This window comes from Lontra canadensis, unplaced genomic scaffold (genome assembly GCF_010015895.1).
Source record: "Lontra canadensis isolate GAN:19392208 unplaced genomic scaffold, GSC_riverotter_1.0 scaffold64, whole genome shotgun sequence".
NCBI lineage: Eukaryota > Metazoa > Chordata > Mammalia > Carnivora > Mustelidae > Lontra > Lontra canadensis.
Genome location: NW_022631058.1, coordinates 10,130,632 through 10,151,615, shown reverse-complemented (window position 1 = coordinate 10,151,615; position 20,984 = coordinate 10,130,632).

The window sequence follows — 20,984 nt, the reverse complement described above, 5'->3', positions numbered from 1 at the left end:
CTGGAGTGATCACAGAGCTCCACGGCTTGATATGCCCTTTGGATTTCAGGTCGTTGTCGCGGAGCATTTATGGAGTGTCTATTGTATGCATGGCACACTGGCTCAGGAATTAGAGAACCTGGCTCCGCCATTGACAGGATGGCAGCCAATTATGCCTTTCTGGACCTCGTTACCCTCACTGTAAAGTTGGGATGGTGGTGACAGTGACATGAAAGCTTCTGTTTGATGAGTACTTCTGATGTGCCAGGCTCTATGCCAAGGGCTTTCCTGCCATATCCTAACATAGAACCCACCAACAGCACCATTTTATAGATGGAAAAGAAAAAGCAAGGCTTAGACAGTGTGCTGGGCCGGATAGTGTGCCCTCTGTCCCCCACCTCCACTGCCTCCCCTTCATGTCCTTCCTGGAACTTCAGAACATGACCTTATTTGGTTATTTGGAAATAGGGTCATTGCAGATGTCATTAGTTAAGTTGGGTAGGTGAACACTGGAGATAATATTGGAGTGGGGTTGACCTTTACTTCACTATGACTGGTGTCCTTATAAAGAGGCTTGATGGCCTCACAGTGCTGGAGGCTAGATTTTAGCTATTTTAAGGCACCCAATTTGTGGTAATTTGTTATGGCAGCTCTAGGAAACTAACACAGAGAGGTTAAGTAAGTCGCCCAAGGCCACACAGCTGGGAAACAGGAGCCCCGGGATTCCAAAACAGATTCTGATTCCAGAGCCCCTATGATGAGCCATTAGTCTTCATTAAATGAGTCCGTTGTATGCCTCAGCTCCTGGAATGCAGCAAAAGCTTAAGAAGTGCTGGCTGCTGTTACAGTTGCTGTTGCTATTAATTATCCATGATCATGGGCTCTCTCCCTCCTCTGCACACTTCACAGGGTTGATGGGAAGATCGGAAATTAATGAGTGCTTTGAAATCTTTCAAGATCCAGACAACTGTAAATTATGCTATTGTTCCTATTATCAGAGACAACGAGGTAAAGAGAAAATACAGCTAACATCTTTTCACACCCACTGAAGTGTGTTTAGTCAAAGTGACACCAGTTCATCATAATGAGAAGGTGGGTGACAAACAATTCTGTTATCTTCTGCAGAGAATTTAAGATTTTCCTGCTGCCTCATCTATGTTCCCCGATGCTGCCACCTACGAGGAAAGAGGACAAGGGAACGGATCCCCAAATCCCCACCTTGTGCCATGTAACTTAGCAGTTCTCCTCACTTCCACGGCTGGTGCGTGTTCCCTGCCCTTGGGGTTGGCCAGGTGAGTTTCTGGTCAGTAGAATGAGATGGAAGTGATGATGTGCTTAATCTTTTGCATTTCTACCTGCCCTCTGGGGCCTCTGCTGTCAGCATGAGAAGAGTGTTCCCGGGCAGCTTGCTGATTCCAGGTGGAGGATGACAGGCACATGATGCAGAGCCGCCTCTAGGCGGCTCAGCCAATGCCCAGCTGTGCACACCCGAGGGAAATTGGTGCTCCCCACTGGATGCCAGTGAAATTTTGAGGGTGTTTGTTAGGCAGTATTATGATAACCAAAGCAAACATACACACTTCCAAGGACTTGCTCCTTTACAAATCTAGCTGTGCAAATGATGCTATTGTCACCTGGAGCTTTGGCACACAGTGGGACTCTGGAGCCTTAACAGTATCTGGAATGGAGGTGTAGTCATAGCCCTGCTCTGAGTCCTCCCTGCAATGGGCTTGTGCTTTTCCAAACCAACCAACCATCCATCCACCCACCCACCACATATCTATTTGCCCATCCATCTATCCATCCATCTATCCATCCATCCATCCATCCATCCATCCATCCAACCATCCATCCATCCATCTACCCATCGATCCTATGTATGTTTGTGGAGCATGTCCCATATGTCAGATGCTCTGCTAGATACTAGCCTCATTGCAGTGGACAAGATGAAGAGTCCCCCTTTCCTGGAGCTCACATTCTGGTGGGGAGATACAACAGAGAGATAAACCCACCAATAAATACCATCAGGGTATATGGAGGGCCAGATGTGGTCTGTTATTTCTTAGTTCCACTCCCTCACTTTCTCTTCCCAGTAATGATGGAAAGAAAAGAACAAGGATGATGAAAACAGAAATAATAGCCCCCACTGACTGATGGTTCATGCTGTGCTGAACATTTCACATGCATTAGCTCATTGCACCATCATGACAGCCCTATGAGGCTGTACTGTTATTATCCCCATTTCACAGTTGTAGAGAAGTTGAATAACTAACCCAGGGTCACACTGTTGGCAAGTCAAGGACAGGAAGAAATTCAAACCCAGGTTCTCTGGACCCCAAAAGCATTCCAACAAACGCTCTCCCCAACCTTTGTGTGACTCATCCCTCCAACATGCCTTTATACATACCCTCAACTTCTAATGCACCTTCTCCCCTCATGACTGCTAGCTATGAGAAGCCTACTGGGTGCCAGACAGCACCTAGGTACTGTATGTACATTATTGTTTACAATCCTCCCAAGGACACCTCATATTAGGTATCCTATACGTAGAGGAGCTGAGTCTCAGAGGCTAAATAATTTGTCTCTGGTCACACGAGTAGTCAAGGATGGAGCTGAGATTGTAGCCTTGGTCTGCTCGGCTTCAACACCCATGTTTTTTCACCATCTCACATTGATCCATCATCAGCAAACTCCTACACATCCATCAAGACCCAGTCTAAATGTAACCTCTTTGAGAAGTCAACCCTGACTCTCTGAGACTTGGTGTTTCTACTTCTGTACTCCCACTGTTCCTTTAATATGATAATAGTTCATGGTTATTTGTTTACTTCTGTGTCTTTCTCCCTAGCCAATGGGCTCCCCAAAGGCAGGGCATGCCTGGCTGTGTTCCATTAACAATAATCTCGCCTCTTCCTCCAGAAACTGGGGCTCCATGCATTTCATTCCACTTCTGATTTTAAACTAACTTAACATGTTAGCCTATTTGTCTATTTATTTCTGCCATTCATTACTAATCCAGTTAGTGTGGAATGAGGATTTGGTCCCAGTGGAGCTAATGGAACAAGCATGCTCAAGGTCAAGTCCAACCCTTAGCAATATTGTGGACTCTGCCTTTGACCACTTCTACCTCCGCCCCTGTGGTCACCTCAGCCTCTGTGGCTGTATCTTTCCCCTCTTATTAGGAACACTGACTGATAAGCATTCACCCCCAAGATAAAGTCCCTGGAATCCTGTACCTCAGGGACCTGCATTCAATCCAGAGAAAACTCAGAGTGGAATTTCACTTGCCTGCACTTGGAGCAGGGCTGTGGTGTGACTTTCAGGATCTCCTTCCTCTATAAAACATTTTGGAAATTATACTTTATGACTGCATTGGTATAAAGTAAAATACAATGCAGGGTGATTTATATTCTTTCCTTCCTCCCTCTCTTCTTCCCTCTCTCCCTCCTTTTCTCCCTCCCTTCCTCCCTTCCTTTTTTTGGACAAAAGATACAACTGTATTTTGGAAAATCTGAGTTGGTGAGAGTTTCTAACCAGAATGTTTGGCTCATCTATTTACTACATGTACACAGAGGCTGGGGTTTCCCATGCACAGCTGGCAATGTTCCCCCCTTAGCCTAGGATATATTTATCTCCTTCAACAACTATCATTTCCTTCCTCTAGCCCTGGGACTGCCACTGACCACAAAATAGACACAGCTTTTCAGGGTGACATCCCATCCTATAATTCCTGGACACCATCTCCCTCAGGCTCCCTTCCCAGCCTACGGCTCCTGTACAGCACCCCGGGGGCCCGTCTGCTCCGTGGAGAGGTTACAACCTCAAGTACTGACGCTTTCCCCAAACCCACAACTTCAGTCTAATTGTGAGATAACACCAAAAAGCTCAAACCAAGGGACCTTCTGCAAAATACCAGACCAGTACTCTTCAAAACAGTCAAGGACATGAAAAGCAAGGGAAGACTGAGAAACCATCATAGATCAGAGCAGACGAGAGAGACATGATGACTACATACAGTGTGGTTTCTTGGACTGCATTCTGGAACGGTGAAAGGACACCAGTGGAAAACCTAGTGAAACTAGTGAAACCTGTATAGAACAGTTAACCGTAAAGTACCACTGTTAATTTCTTAGTTTTGATAATTGCACCAGGGTTGGGTAAGACGTTACCACTCAGGGAAGCTGGCTGAGAGGTATATGGGAACTTTGTCCTATCTGGGCAACTTTTCTATAAATCTAAAACTATTCCAAAGTAGAACATTTATTTTTAAAAATTTCAAAGAAATCCACAAGTAGGACATTTTTTTTTTTTTTTTGACGTGTGGTGCTATCCTTTCCAAAGGGAGTGTTGTATACCAAAAGCTAATCTTGTATTTATGGAATGTCAGGTTCTTTTGATGACTCCGGGCAGCTTGTGGTGTTTGGGGACAGGGAGATGCCCCATGACCCCATCCACACGACCCCTACCAGGTGCTTGGTGATAATGAGCACAAGTCTAACTCCGAATTTCGCCAAACATGCAGGCATTTCCTGGTAAACTGTCCAGATCGTCTCAGACAAGGTTGGAATTTCAGGAAAGGTGTTTGCCTGTTTGAGGGACACAAATCTACCCCATGCAAAAAAGCCTCAAGCAACATCATCCTTATGGCAGGGTAGGCAAGCCCTGGGGTCAAACCAGGGGTCCAAAGGTTTCCTGATCATAAGGGCTGGTCAGTATTCATCCTTAATCATGCAGGGGGTCCCAACACTTCACTTATAACTCCACTAACCAAAGTATGCTTCCGTCCTTGCTTATGCAAATTAGATAACCCTAGAGAGTTGTAGAGGCTTCTGGGTATAGCCTTGCCCATGACACTTCTCAGACCGAAGTATTTATGATATTACAGGGAGACAAGATCTGCAAAGAAAGCAGCCCCTACACAGGTTGAAACCTTCTTTGTCTCTTGTTTTCCATGACCAGCAGGACAAGAGAATGATTAGTGGGGCTCTAGGGTGCCACTGAGTGTAGTGAAAGCCAGGTGGGTGCCTGTGAGCAAACCCTGGAGAATGTGGAGTGGTGGATCTTGCAAGATGGAGAAGCAGACTCCCTGCCTAGTGCAGAGCCTGATGAGGGACTTGATCCCATGATCCTGAGAGATCATGACCTAAGCAGAAATCATCAAGAGTCAGAGGCTTAACCGACTGAGCCACCTAGGTGCCCCATGGGGATCTTTAATTTCTGTAACCTTGGACAAGCCATCCCTCTGAGTCACCCCAGCTGAGTTCCTTAGTTGTAAAATAGGAAATGTAACTGTTCCTACATCACATGGTTATTAGGGGGACTGCCTAAAATAATGTACACAATGCACTTAGTACAGTGCCTGACACATAGTAAGGACTCAGTAAGTGTTAGCTATCATCACAGACATCACCAAATGTGCAGGAGAGGAAGGGAAAATGATGGAGCCCCGTGCTTGCCACGCCCCTGGACGGTCTCGTGTCTGACACAGAGGTGCTGACCACCTGCTGCGGACTGTTAGTCTGTTTCCCTTGCTGGATGTTTTGTGTGGAGTGTGGTCAGAGGGTGTGAAGGACAGGAGCTGAGACTTCATCGCACTCGTGGAGCAGGCTGCATGAACTGGTTTGGGACCTGCATGCTAGTAAGTGCTTATTTAGTAAAGGTCGATACATTTGGTCTAAGAGTTGCTTTCATTAGTTCCTGGTGGTGAGGTTCGTGGAGGGAGCTAACTCTCTTTCATGTCAGAGTTTCAGGAGTCACTGTCTTTTTTTCACAGAGAGCCTAACCATCGTCAATGATCAAAGTGGCTCAGGAACAGTCACCAAAGGCACCAGAAAAGGGCTTTTGAAGTGAAGAGATTAAAGGACCAGGAAATTAAGAATGTGAAAGAAATGAGGGTTCATAGGGGCTAAGTTGAGAAAGAAAATGCGTCCGGGGGACCTGGGTGGCTCAGTAGATTGAGCATCTGACTCTTGATTTCAGCTCAGGTCATGATCTCAGGGTTGTGAGGTCAAGGCCCATGTCAGACTCCAACCTGGGCATGGAGCCTGCTTAAGATTCTGTCTCTCTCTCCCTTTCCCTCTGCCCCTCCCTCCTACAAATTTCTTGAAAATGGGAGTCTAGAGGTGGAAAGGTTGTAATATCTGCCAATCGATCTTTTCGTTGACCTCGCAGCGGCGGCCAGAAGATGCTGAGTGGCAGAAATGCACCCCACTGACTGAAGGAAGAGTGACGGTGGGAGCTGCCCTGCGGTGAGCCTGTCACTATGACTTAGGCTAAGACATGGATCAAGGGACTGAACTAGGACTTTCTGGTGAGTGACATCCGCTTCCCACCCCCAGCCCATCCATTACAGCTTCTGTCCATGGAATAACGGAAGGTTCTAACTAAGGATCCTCTTATGTAAAGTTTTGAAATTGGAACCAACTGGGGGAATGTTTCTTAAATTTTTCTTTGGGAGCCTCTGGGTGAGAGGTGATTTCTGTAGAAATGAAGAACAATCATCTCCATAACTTTAGCACAGAGAATGGGTACTTGAAACCTTTAGAAGAAGCTGTCTGTCACTTCACACAAGGGACTGCAAATCATGTGGGTGATTCTATCCCCCAATTCCCCTCATTAGCCGGAAACAAAAGTTACCTAGGAAATGTTTTGAACCAACAGATAGTTGTAACTGGATATTTCCGCCCCCAATAACTCCATATTCGAGAAAGGTCTTTGACTTTTAATATATAATAACATCCTTATGAGTGATAATTTTAAAGAACTCTTCTCCTTTGGGAGGCCAATTAAAGATGTTTATTAGATTCAGCAATATGCCCTTTTCTCATTGAAGGGGTAGAATTTGAAAGGGAAGGGCAATGAAGGAAAGTAACTATTACAATTCACAAAAGTTTAGAAGAATTGGTAGTTCCCCAGAATAACCCAGGAGAGGATGAGAATGTGAAGTGAGAAGGAATATTGGCTAGGGTGTCCAGAGAAATGGAACCAATAGGAGATAGATGAATGCTAGATAAATAGAAGATAGATAGATAGATAGATAGATAGATAGATAGATAGATAGATAATATATAAAACATATAAAGAAATTTAAAGATTTTATGTATTTATTTGAGAGAGAGGGAGCACACGAGTGGGGGGAGGGGGAGGGGGAGAGGAAGAGGCAGACTCCCTGCTGAGCAGGGAGCCCCATGTGGGGTTCGATGCCAGAACCCTGGGATCATGACCTGAGCCAAAAGCAGACACTTAGCTGACTGAGACACCCAAGTGCCCCTAAAGAGATTTATCATGAAGAATTGTCACACGGGTTCATGGAGTCTGAGAAGTCCCACAATCTATCCTTTGCACGCGGGAGACCCAGGAAAACAGCATAGTTTGAAGGTAGGAGAGTCAGAACTCCGAGAGCAGGAGACTGATGTCCCAGCTCAGGTAGCCAGGCAGAAAGCAAATCCAAACTTCCTCCACCTTTTTGTTCTGTTGGGACCTTCAAGGGATAGGATGATGCCCAGCCACACTGGGGAGGCCAGTCTGCTTTACTCAGCCTGTGGACTCAAGTACTAATCTCTTCCAGAAACACCCTCACAGACACACTGAGAAAAAATGCTTAACCAGATATCTGGGCTTTGGGTGGCCCCATCAAGCTGACTCATAAAATTAACCATTTCAGAAGAGAGGAGGGAGAGAGAAACAAGAAAATTACTACATATGTGCTTGTGAGAGGCACATACAACAGCAACTACACTTGTGTTCACACAGGAAGGCATTTACAGATCCATTAAGAAAGAAAACACTGATTTGATTACTGAGAGTCTCAGAGCCAGAGATGACCACTCAAATATTAGCACCTATAGAATTCAGAGTGATCTTGGGGGTAGGGAGAGGAGGGCTTTGAACTGATCTTATCTCGATCTTAAGGAGCCAGAAAAATTCACATTAACATTGATCTGAGGCCAATCTTTTGACAAGCTCCATACTGTAAAATAAAGTCTCAAGCCCATGAATCTCCAAAGAGTAGACTGTGCCTTATTTGCCTTTCTACCTCTAATGCCCAGAGCAGCAGCTGGCAGGCGGTAGATGCTCAATCAATGTCTTCTAAATGAATGAGTGATTGCATGAACAAAGCAGGGCAGAGATTTAGCCCAAAAGTGCTTGGATTAGCTGCCATAAAACCCCAGCAGTAAAGCTAGTCATTCTTGCTTAGACCCTCACTCAGTCTCATTAACTCATATTTAATAAATAATTTAAAATATATTGGGTACACTGGATACTTGGATAGGTTCTATTTTAGGAGCACTAATTAGGGAAGGCACAGTAGAGTGTGGCTGGTCCAGCAGGCTCAGTGATAGCTGAGAAAGAGAGCTGCCAGGATGACCCCAAAGCGAGAGGAAGACAAATGTCCATAAACACAGTGTGGAGCCTTCCAGAACAGAGAACTTTCATCCTTTTATGGAGGGCTTACTCTGAGCCAGGAACTTCTGGTCATTTTATAGTCATTTAATTGGGCAACTCAGCTGTAGGATTAGGGTAATTATTTTGTTTCACTAGAGGGGACACTGAAAGAGAAATTAACACACTTGCCAATATTCAAATCCAAATCTGTCGATTTTTCCACTACTTGGTACTGAACATGTTTTATTTTATGCTTTTATTTTAATTTTTGAATATTTTAAAGCAATAGGTAACTATGAAGAAGCAGTTAAGAGTGAACCATTTTGGGGCACCTGGGTGGCTCAGTTGTTAAGTGTCTGCCTTCGGCTCTGGTCGTGATCACAGGGTCCTGGGATCAAGCCCCACATTGAGCCCCACATCAGGCTCCCTGCTCAGCGGGAAGCCTGCTTCTCCCTCTCCCACTCCCCCTGCTTGTGTTTCCTCTCTCGCTGTGTCTCTCTCTGTTAAATAAATAAAATCTTGAAAAAAAAAAAAGTGAACCATATTGTAACTCAAAATGATTTACTGTTAGCTTCATAGTCTAATTGTTTCTAGGGTTTTTTTGTTTTGTTTTGTTGTCTCTTAAGAAAAATCCCTTTACTGGATTTATAAAAATGGTCTGTTCATATTCACCAATTTTGTATCTAATTTAGCAATCTTACTCTGGCATCCTTCCTTCCCTGGTATGTGTGTGTGTGAGTGTGTGTGTGTGAGTGTGTGTAGAATACATACTCTGTGTATCTGGTCCCTTTGGTCTGGTTTGTTAGGCTCCATTGTCTGTCTCCTCTTGCTCCCTCACCGAGTTAAAGAAATCTTTTATATTTGCTCATAATCTATTTGTATGGGATGTATGATTTTCACATTTTGAAAATTATATTTCAACACATGGACCCCACCAAGAAGAGTTTGTGTGTGAGGGGCTGCTGCAGGGTCAAGGGACTGACGTCTGATCTGAATCTTGTACTCACACGGTTCTTTCTAGGCTATTAGGACAACACCACCTCCCTCCTCAGCCAGGCTAAAATTTTCCAAACAAATCTTGCAACATATAGCTCAGGGAAAATGTAAAAATATATAAAAACAAAGAATATAAAGTAAATTAAGAGCATAAACTTAGAACTTCAGGAAAACCACTCTTGTAACAATTATGGAAGCTGTTAAAAAGTCCTCATGACCACACCAGCCCAGACCAATGGAGCCAGAATCTCTGAGACAGGAATGGAGCATCATGTTTTTTTTTTAAAGTTTCATGTCATTCTAACCTACAAGACTAGGGGATGCCCAGTACAAGGTGAAACACGGAGTAGGGAAGTGTAGATGGAGTTTTCTCCCATCCTTCTCTTCCCTCAGTCTCTGGGCTATCTCAGGGAAGAGAAGGATCAGACGCCATCTCTTTAGGGCTCTCCCTCTGATTTACTTGAGTCCATTTGGAGACAGAAGCCACACTGGCAGTTTGAATATAGAAAATTGAACAGAAACAACTTTTAACCTGATGAGAGGTGGTTAGCTACTCAGTGCAGAGAAAGAGGACTCTTGGGGGGTGAAGAGGAAGCAACAGAAGAAAGCAGCTGTTGCCCCTACAGCTGAGGGTGTGGTCAAAGTCTAAGTTCCTTAGGAATTTAGAGGAGGGCTCATCCCTCCCTCAAAGCTGACATCTGGTCCTCTTGGGTGAGAGTTTGCCTTTTGGTACATTTCCCCTGAAGCCTGACTAGAGAGGGATTTCAGGGCTTAGGATGGTTTCTGATTTTTTTTTTCCTTCAGGCTCTGAGGGGTTTCATGGGTGTGATGCATAATTTTGAGTCAGTGTGCCTAGACCAAGGTACCCAGGTATTTGGTCAAATACCAGTCTAGATGTCACTAGGAAAGTATTTTAAAGATGAGATTAACATTTAAATGGGTGGACTTTGAGTAAAGCAGATTGCTCTCCAGAGAGTGGGTGGGCCTCATCCAATCAGTTGAAGACAGAGAACAAATAATGAGGTCACTGGAGGAAGAGGCAATGCTGCCTCTAGACTCTCTTCGGATAAGAGCTACAATATCACCTCCTCTCTGGGTTTCCAGCCTGCTGGTCTAACCCTGCAGATATGGAGTTGCCGGCTCCCACAAATGCAAGAGCCAAGTCCTCAAAATAAATCTCTGTCTCCATATCTATACATATTATTGGTTCGGTTCCCCTGCAGATCCCTGGCTAACACAATGGGCTGCTGCCTGTCCATCTTCCCCAAGTGGTGCCTCTCAGCTTGGCACTCCTCTGTCCCACTCTTTCTCCTCCAGGAGTCTGAGGCATCATTGCTGGCTGCTGTCTTCCATTCGCACTAGGTAGACCTAAAGCAGCTCAGGGGAAGTTTAAAGAGTCCTTGCAGTTAGTGACCATCCCAGAGCACCCAGAGTGACCAGGAAGCAAAGAACCAGAGATTCCCGTAAAGGGAGGAGAAGAGTCAGCGCAGATACTCCTTAGAGGACCGGGAAACAGAATTCCAAAAAACTAGGAGCAAGCACTTCCCCCCAGTTCTGGACTTGCTTCTCACTCCTGACTTCCCTTGTGCCTGGGAGGTGCCCACTCAGTGCTTAATGGAAGACTCAGTCACTATCTTGGAATCCTGGAACTTCCTTCTTCCTTTCTCACCTACCTATGCCTTCAGCAGAGAGCTTTTTACTTCTCATATCCATCCTCCCAGTCCTAGCTCCCAGCCAAACTATTCCATGAAGACTTCCCTGACTTTCCCAGGCCACATGGACTCCTCCCCCTTCCTGACATCACCCTGGGGATTTTTTAATAGTTTCTTTCAGCCCTCGGTTACATAATATGTTCCTGCAGTGTTCACCATGTCCCTGAAGTCAGGGACTGCGCTGAGATTTGTTTTGTACCTTCAAACAGCTCACCCAGGGCAGGCTTTGATATTTATTGAGTATTGAGCCGATTTACAAGAGCCTTGAGAAAGCAGGGGTGAATGCTTGGACAAATAGGTGGGTTGCGGCCCAGGTTCATGCACAGGTCAGAGAGAGTCAGGAAAAGATGATGGGGACCAGTGCACCATGTGGGGTTTGATTATCTCAGTGACCATCAGCCTAACCAGCCTGGGGCACAGAGCTATGCTGTAATTCTCTCAGGTGTCCATACGTCCTTCTCACCAGATCTGAGGCAGGTCCCGCATCTTCTTTAAGATTATCCCGTTTCTTTGACCCCAACTCATCCCACAAAGCAGCACTTTCCAAATGTGACCAGGCAGAACCACTGACTTTTATGGGAAGGTGGTAGGAATCCATATTAAAAATGCAGATACCCTGATCCATAGAGATTTTGGTAGAGAAGTTCGGGGAAAGGCCTGAAAATCTGCATAAAAAATCTCCCTAGGTGATTATGATGATTTTGAGGAAGGCGGTACATGCCTGACCCTCAGCTCCCACAGACAGGGCAGGTCATTCTGTAATGACTAAAGTCCAAGGGCAGCTTCTGGGAAGACTCAACAAAATTCAATCATCAAATGCCCTAGGAATACACAGAAATCTACCCAAGGACAGCAAGGAGGTGATTGTTTTTAAAAAATCCCTTAGAAAAAGAAAAAGGGTGTACCTGCTGCATAAATCCAGGATGCTAAGTCATTACCTTCATCTAATAACTTACTGGAAGCCTAGTTGTCAGGGAGGTTATTTTGTATCTGGACAATTTAAAATAATTAGAATTGGTTCTGAGATGCAGAAAAGTGATTCATTTCTGGGAGCCATTAGGATCCAGCAATGGTGCCGTAGCCTAATGGCAATGTAGGCTGGACCCCAGGGGAAGGTCTCCTACCTGCCCTTGATAGTTCATGCTCAGGAGAGCATTCTCTACTAGAAAAAAAAAATTGCCCTGGAGGACTTGTTAAAATACAGATTCCCTGGCCCTACCCTCGGAGATTCTGATTCCTGAAGCTGGGCTGAGGCCTGAGAATCTGCATGTCCGACAAATTCCCAGGGGCTCTGGGGACCATGGACTACTTTAGCTCAACAGCCAACGCCTGCTTCCGACATGAGACCCCAATTGGAGTCACAGACGTACGCTGGAGTCACAGCACACGTTGAGGTGTGCTGGGCCGTGTGCAATCTTGAGAAAACTCTTGGCTTTTTCTTCTTAATTTTTTACTTTGCAATAATTTTAGACACACAGTCAAGTTATAAAAAGAGTACGAGAGTTTCCATATATATCTTTTATCCAACTTCTCCTAATGTTAACCTCTTAATCACAGGACAGTTGTCAAAACTAAGAATTTAACCTTGGTAGAATACTAACTAGACTACAAAATTCATTGGGTTTCACTCCAGTTCCTCAGTGAATGTCCTTGTTAGGCTCCAGGATCTATTCCAGGATCCTATACTGTGTTTAGTCACCATGAATCCTTACGCTCCCCATAATCTATAACAATTCATCAGGGGCACTGGGGTAACTCCGTCGGTTAAGTGTCTGATTTCAGCACGAGTCGTGATCTCAGGGTCTTGGGACCCAGCCCTGCATCAGGCTCTCTGCTCAGCGGGGAGTCTGCTTCCCCCTCTCCCTCTAACCCTTCCCCTGCTTTGTTCTCTCTCTCTCTCAAATAAATAAATAAAATCTTAAAAAACAAAACAAAACAAAAACAATTCTTCCATCTTGTCTTCTGTTTTGTGAGCTTGAGACTTTTGAAGATTTCTTGTTTCTTGTTTTTGTAGATGTCCCTCTGTTTGGGTCTGTCTAATGTTTTCTCTTGAGTAGACTGGTGTTAGTGTGAAGGATGCCCCCAGAATGCTGTGCCCTTCTCAGTCTGTCCTTTCAGTGGTACCTGACATTGTTATGTACTGTTGTGGCTGTTAATTTTGCTCCCTTGATTAATCTGGTATCTTCCAGAACTCTCCACTGGAAAGCTACCATTTTTCTCTTTGTAATTACTAAATATTTTGGTGGTGATCCTTTCAGACTATAAATATCCTGATTCTGCTTCAACATTTACATCATTAGTTTTAGCATCAACATTGGATCTTGCCTGGGGTGAGCCTTACTCTTGGGTTCTAAAGGTTAATTCTCTATTTTCCTGATTCCTTCTATGTTTATTAACTGGAATTCTTCCATATGGAAGAGTTGTTGTTTCTCCCCTATTATTTAAAAATGTTAAAGAAAGTTCTTCAACATTTCTTGAAGGCTGGGAATGAATTCTCTCAGTTTTTGTTTGAGAAAGTATTTGTTTCTCCCTCATTTTTGAAAGATATTTTTTTCTTTTTTTTTTTTAAGATCTTATTTATTTGACAGAGAGAGATCAGAAGCAGGCAGAGCAGCAGGCAGAGAGAGAGGGGGAAGCAGGTCCCCCACTGAGCAGAGAGCCTGATGCGGGGCTTGATCCCAGGACCCTGAGTTCGTGACCTGAGCCGAAGGCAGAGGCTTAACCCACTGAGCCACCCAGGTGCCCCTGAAAGATATTTTTGATGAATATAGAACTCTGTATCAAAAGTGTATTTTTTAAAAATTTTAGCATTTTATTTCACTATTTTTATTTATTTAAATTTTTATTGTTATGTTAATCATCATACAATACATCATTAGTTATTGATGGAGTGTTCCAAGATTCATTGTTTGTGTGTAACACCCAATGCTCCATGCAAATACATGCCCTCCTTAATACCCATCACTGGGCTCACCCATTCCCCCAACTCCCTCTTCTCTAAAACCCTCAGTTTGATTCCTGGAGTTCATAGTCTCTCATGGTTCATCTTTCCCTCTTAGTCTCCCCCTTCATTTTTACCTGCCTTCACCTAATGTCCTCCATGCTATTCCTTATATTCCACAAATAAGTGAAAACACATGGTAATTGACTCTCTCTACTTGACTTATTTCACTTAGCATAATCTCCTCCAGTTCCATCCATGTTGATGCAAACATTGGGTGTTCATCCTTTCTGATGGCTGAGTAATATTCCATTGTACATGTGGATCACATCTTCTTCAAAGATGTCACCCTATGGTCTTATGAGTTGCATGGTTTCTGATGATAAGTCTGCTATTTCTTATCTTGTTCTTGTGAATGCAATGTTCTTTTTTTTCTTCAGCTGCTTTTATGATGTTCTTTCCCTTTTGTTTCTGCAATTTAAGTGTGATATGCCTGGGTATATGTGGCATGTGTGTGTGGTGGGGGATATATTATGAATCCCACCTGCTAGGCATCCTGTGAGCTCATTGGACCCTGGTTTCTGTCATTAGCTTTGCAAAATTCTCAGCTATTATTTCTTCCAATATTTCTTCTGTTCTGTTCTCTTTTCTCCTTGGATTCCAGTTACTTGTGTGCTAGTCCATTTGATATTGTCCCAAAGCTCTTGGATATCATGTTTTGTTAACTTTCCACTCTTTCATCTCTTTGTTTTAGTTTGGTAATTTCTATGGACCTATCTTCAAGTTCCTGGATTCTCTTCTTGGCTAGGTCAGTCGACTGATGTGCCAATGGAAGGCATTACTCATTTCTCTTACTAAGTTTTATATTTCTAGCATTTCCACTTGATTCTGTCTTAGTCATTTCCATCCACTGAAATCACCCTTCAGTTCTTGCATGATGCCCACTTTTTCTTTTTGCACCTTTAACAAACCAATCGTGGTTATTATAATCGTGGAAACACCTACCAGGGTGTTTCCAACATCTGTTTCAAGTCTGAGTCTGGATCCAATGACTGCTTTGTTTCTGGAGCATGTTTTTAATTGCATGCCTCATAATTTTTTATTGTTGTTGTTGAAAGCTGACATCTTGTGTATGTCAGCAAAGACTAGCATGAAGAGTTTGTGTGCCCAGGTATGAGCATGCCTTTCCTACTAATAAACACTTAGTGTGGATATTCGAATTCGTCTGTTTGTGAGTTGGGCTGGATGTGAGGTCCATTAGTTACTCTCCGTGCATCTTGGGCATGTTCCCACAGCAATATCTTATGCGTAGGATGTAACTGGATTTGCCAGAGCACTGTCTATTGGAGGGAGCTTTTGCCCTTGCACTGTGCCTCAGAGAGGGGTTCTTGGTACACTCTTATCCTCTCAGCAGTGTTCTGCTGTTACTTGTTATCTGCAGTTTGTTAGCTTGGTAGGGAGGATGTTGGGAGTGTTTCTGTTGTTCCGACTCAGCCTTAGTTTTAGGTAGGCACTGTGTTCGTGGGTGTTGGGACATGGTCTTCTCCCTTCTCCTGCCTGTCCCTTGAGCTTAGCTATTGGTGCCGCACGTACTCCTGCCTTTCCCCCAGGAGTAGGGACTTTCCCCCCATTCTCCACTCCTAGCTGCAATAAATTTTCACCAGTGCCCAAAGGAAGCAGATTTTGTTGCCCATCCCTCCTCTCCCTAAAGTTTTTGCTCCTTAGAAAAAACAGGAGAACAAGGTCCTGGTAGAGTCTCTTTTCCCACATGGTGGCCATTCCGTTCCTCAGGTCTGCACCATCATGGACACTTTCTGGATTTTCTCATTCTGGATGAGCTCATTCTGGATTTTTTTTTCTGAGTGCCCAGTGAGGTTTATGAAGAAAAGACCTACAAGAAGGTGTAGGTTCCCAATTACTATGGCTCTCCGAGGTCTCACACTGTCCCATGAGGCTGCACTCATCAATTCGTAATTACCCATAATTCATTCTTACTCTAAACTCTTCTGCCCCACATAAGTGAGTCTTGTGATTCCTCCCTCTCTGCAGATGCCTGTTTCTCCTCATATTTTGGGCCAGTTGGTTGCTCTACAACCTCAGCTCACCAACGGTTTCCTCAAAAATGGTGAATTTGTAATTAATCCAGCTTTTTCATTGTTTGTCCAGGAGTGATGCTCCTTCCATCTCTACATCTAGGAACAGAGTCATTAAATGTCACCACACATGTCACCAAGTCATTAAATTTCCCTAAGCCTCACTTTCCTCATCAGCAAAGTGGAAATGGGGATGCCTTCCTCACAGGACTATTGTCAGAATTAATGGACTCATGGAACACATGGAAATTCTTCATAAAGTATGAAAGATTATGCCAAGTATTGTTCTCATTAGATCATCATTATCAATAAGATATAATACTTTCTGGAACTCCAGATAATAAGCTGCCAAGCAGATCTCAACTTGTCTGTATCAAAATCACCAGTGAGAACGGTTTTTGTTTTTTTAATTTTCAAAGATTTTATTTATTTACTTATTTACTTATTCTAGTTCTACTAGGGTGTGTGTGTGTGTGTGTGTGTAGTCTTAGGTTTTCTACATATAAGATCATATCACCTATAGAGACAATGTTACATTTTCCTTTCTGATTTGGATGCATTATTTTCCTTGCCTAATCATTCTGGCTAGAACTTCCAGTACTATGTTAAACAGGAATAGTGAGAGTGGGAAACCTTGTCTTGTTCCTGATCTTAGAGGATTAGCTTTCAACCTTTTGTTATTGAGTATGATGGTAGGCTGCGGGTTTCTCATATATGGCCTTTGTTATGCTGAGGTATATTTCTTCGATATCCAGTTTATTGAGTGTTTTTATAATGAAAGGATGATTTGTTTTGTCAAGTTTTTTTTTTTGCGTCTATCAAGATAATCTTTTGATTTTTACTTTCTATTCATGTGGTGTTTCATATTCATTGATTTGTAAATGTTGAACCATCCTTACATTTCAGGAGTAAATCCCACTTGATCATAAAAGACTGTATTAAATTAATTAAAACAAAGGAAACTTCTTTTTCTTCCCAAATCTTGGAATAAACTGGGCTCTTCTAGAAGTCAATCTTGCTTATTCTTTGGCTTCTGGAATGTTGTAACATATCCTCTTCACCCTCAAGGGGCTTAGGTACCACATAATGAGAGCCTAGACCTAGATCATTCCATTTATCTGCTGTGGTGATGTTGTGATGCAGATTCAACTATTCCCACATTGCAGATGAAACTAGGCTTTCAAACATAAAATAATTTTCAAGGTCTTACAGCCGGAAAATGAAAAGGCTAAAACTCAAATCCAGTCTGTGTAATTTTAAAACTTATTCTCCTGTCTGTTAATCTGAAGCCCAGCTAATTTTTATGTAAATTTTTCTTATTTCAGAAAAGATTAAAAGCCATTTGAAGACAAGTGCTCTGCCTATGTAACATTATGGTTATGGAGGTAAAACTATTACAATTGTGCATGAATAAGCCTTGACAACCATAAAGTTCTAGCAATATACAAGATACTAGTATTACAGCTTTCCCCAAACATTTTACTCTTTCAAATCATACAATTAACTCAGTGAATTCTGAAATGAAAGGGCTCAGTGGAACAGAAATAAAATTGGTAGGGTCTTTTGGTTTAGTATAAAACCATCACCAAGAGTGATGTCATTTAATACTCAAGAGCCATGAGTAAAGTACGGTGTGGTAAGCTGAGGATGTCAGCACAAGAACAAAACAAAATCCTTCATTGTGGGATTTAATATCCTCCCCATCCCTGTCCCCAGTCCCCCCAGCATGTGGACAGCCAGTGCCCACTGCCTTGGTAGCTCCTGATGGGCCACAATGCCCTACCCTGAGAATCACTTCATTTGATCCAATGTTCCTACCATTTCCACATCACAGGTGCAAAGGGACTGGGACACAGGGAGACTCACCCACCCTCTCTCACACTGGAACTGGTGTCCATGGGCAGGTGTTCAAACCCAAGAATTCTCCTTCCCTATGAGGTTAGCCTCACCTCAGAAACTACTGTACTTTGTGACTTCTATGTAACCCCCAATGTGGGATGTGCACCAATGATTTGGGTGAACATGAATGATTTTAGGGGCCCTCAGGCTTGGAACGAATTCACATCAAAGCACATAGTGAGGAAGTTATCCCCTTTCTCATACTCTTCCAGTCCTTGTGGTTGCACTACAAATTCTATTTGGTGCTAGCGTCTTTTACACCTCCCCACCAGTCTGCATTTGTAACCAAGAGAAAAGGTCTCCAGTTTAGAGTTTTCTCTAGGATACAGGATCTGGCTAGAATTTAATAACATAGTTTTGTCTTCATTTTATTGATTTTTACAGTGGCTGTATTTTCTATTTATAGCAAGTGATAAAAGCCCCCCCATTTAGTTAGTGAGACGAATTTCTTTTTAAGATAAAATTAATTAAAAACTGATTAAAACATTAAGAAGATAATATTTCAGGCAGTATGGAAATACCCCCAAACTTGTGCCAATGATATGGGGTGAGGGTCCCATGAGACACTCCATGTCTTGGCTCTAAGGCATCCTCATGAAAGGCCAGTTCATGATCATAGCATCAAAGAGAACTCAAGACAGGCTAGCTGTGAGCCCAGCCATGGACAAAGCCCAAAAGCTTCCTGGATGTCGAGTCAGTGGGTCCCTTCATCACTCAGGGGAGACTTTGGGTTCCCAAACGGAAGGACTCAGGCCAATTTCAATGCCTTCTGCAAACAGTCACTCTCCTCTTGGCCAGTAAGCTGTAAAGGCAGAAGAACGTGATCTCTGATGGGAAGGCCATGTGACACAGTCCAGAAAAGGGGACAGAGAGAATTGGTAAGGAAGGTTAGGGACAGGCAGTACGGGGACAAAGGTGACAAAAGGAAATAGCAATAAACATTCTAACTCTAGGGAAGATGGAAGGACTCCTTGGAAACATGGAGAAAACAGTAGAGTATGCAGGAAAATGTACATGTATGTACATGCATGTGCTCCCGATGATGTCCGTGTGTATAGGACACATCATTGTACCACACCTCACTTTCTTACCTTTGCAGATATCATGGTGCTTTTTAAAAAAGATGTATTTATTTTTTATTTTTAGTGAGAGAGAGAGAGAGAGAGAGAGCACGTGGTGGGGAGGAGCAGAGGTAGAGGGAGAGAATCTTGAGCAGACTCCCTGCTGAGCGTGGAGCCTGACACGGAACTCAGCCTCACAACCCTGAGATCATGACCTGAGCCGAAACTGAGAGTCAGACGCCTAACTGAGCCACCCAGGGGCTCCAGATATCACATTTTTTTTTTTTAATCAGTTGAAGGTTTGTGGCAACCCTGCATAGAGCAAGTCTATTGGTGCCATTTTTCCAACAGCATTTGTTCATTTAGTGTCTTTGTGTCAGATTTTGGTAATCTTTGCACTATTTCAAAACTTTTTATTATTATTTTTGTGAGGGTGATCTGTGATCAGTGATCTTTGATGTTACTATTGTAATTGTCTAAGGGTGCCGCAAACGGTGCCCATAGAAGATGGCGAACTTAATCGATAGATGTTGGGTGTGTTCTGAGTACAGCAGTGGAATTGGCAAGAGAACCAGAATTAGAAGGGGAGCCTGAAGATGTGACTGCATTGTTGCAATCTCATGGTAAAAATTTAATGGATGAAGGGTACTTGGGTGGTTCAGTTGGTATAGCAGGGGACTCTTGATCTCAGCATCATGACTTCAAGCCCCACACTGGGTGTAGAGCTTACTTAAAACTACATAAAGTCTGTAAAAAAAAAAAAAAATAACAAAAGACCCTTAGTGGATGAAGAGTTGCTTCTCATGGATGAACAAAGAAAGTTGCTTCTGGAGATGGAATCTATTCCTGGTGAAGACACCAAAAGCTTGTTCAAATAACAACAAAGTATTCAGAAACAGCTGAGAAGGCAGCAGCAGGGTTTGAGAGGACCGACTCCAGTTTTGGAAGAAGCTCTACTGTGGGTAAAATGCTATCCAACAACATCACGCGCCATTGAGAAATCGTTTGTGGAAAAAAGAGTCAATCAATGCAGCACACTATATTGCTGTCTTTTTAAGAAATTGTCACAGGACCCCCCACCCGCACCCCAGCCTTTAGCAACCACCACCCTGATCAGCCGCTAGCCATCGACATCAAGGCAAGAACTTCCACCAGCAAAAAGATTATAACTCGCTGAAAGCTCAGATGACAGTCAACATTTTTTAGCAATAAAGTATTTTTAAATTAGGGTATGTACTTTTGAAAATGACAAATGCCATTGCATTATTTAATGTATGATAGTATGTAGTAAACACAACTTTCATCTGCACGGGGAAACCAAAAAGTTCATTTGACTGGCTTTATTTCAGTATTTACTGTATTGTGGTGTTCTGGAACCTAACCCCCAGTACCTCCGAGGGGTGCCTGTACATAGGCAACAATGTTAAAGGATTTGTGGGCTCTGGATTTTGAACTCCAGCTTTATATTACTACCTAGAAATTCCCTTGTTAACTGTTCATGCCTAAGAATAACTACAGAGACGCTTAAATACATAAATTCCTAGTTTGCCATTTTGGGAGGCAAATGTTATTCCCATCATCCATTGTAAATGTACCACACTTCACTCCTTACACTGGTTCTCAAATGTTTCCACCAGGGAACCTCAACCCAGAGCAAAAACAAACTCATTCTCCAAGACCTTGAGAAGACTCCCCGAGAAAACTTGAAAGTTCAAAAAACTTTTTCAGGGCTAACTCAGAAGTTTATTCCAGTTTTGGATCCTATTTAAATAGAGGCACGTGTTTTGATACTACATCTCTCTGCCAAAATCATTTAGTACACTGACCTTCTAGGAAGATGACACTCACTTACACCCATGCTCCTTGGCTCCCAGGCACACCTCTGAGGTCTAGGGACATGGGTCGGAGAAGCAAGGAC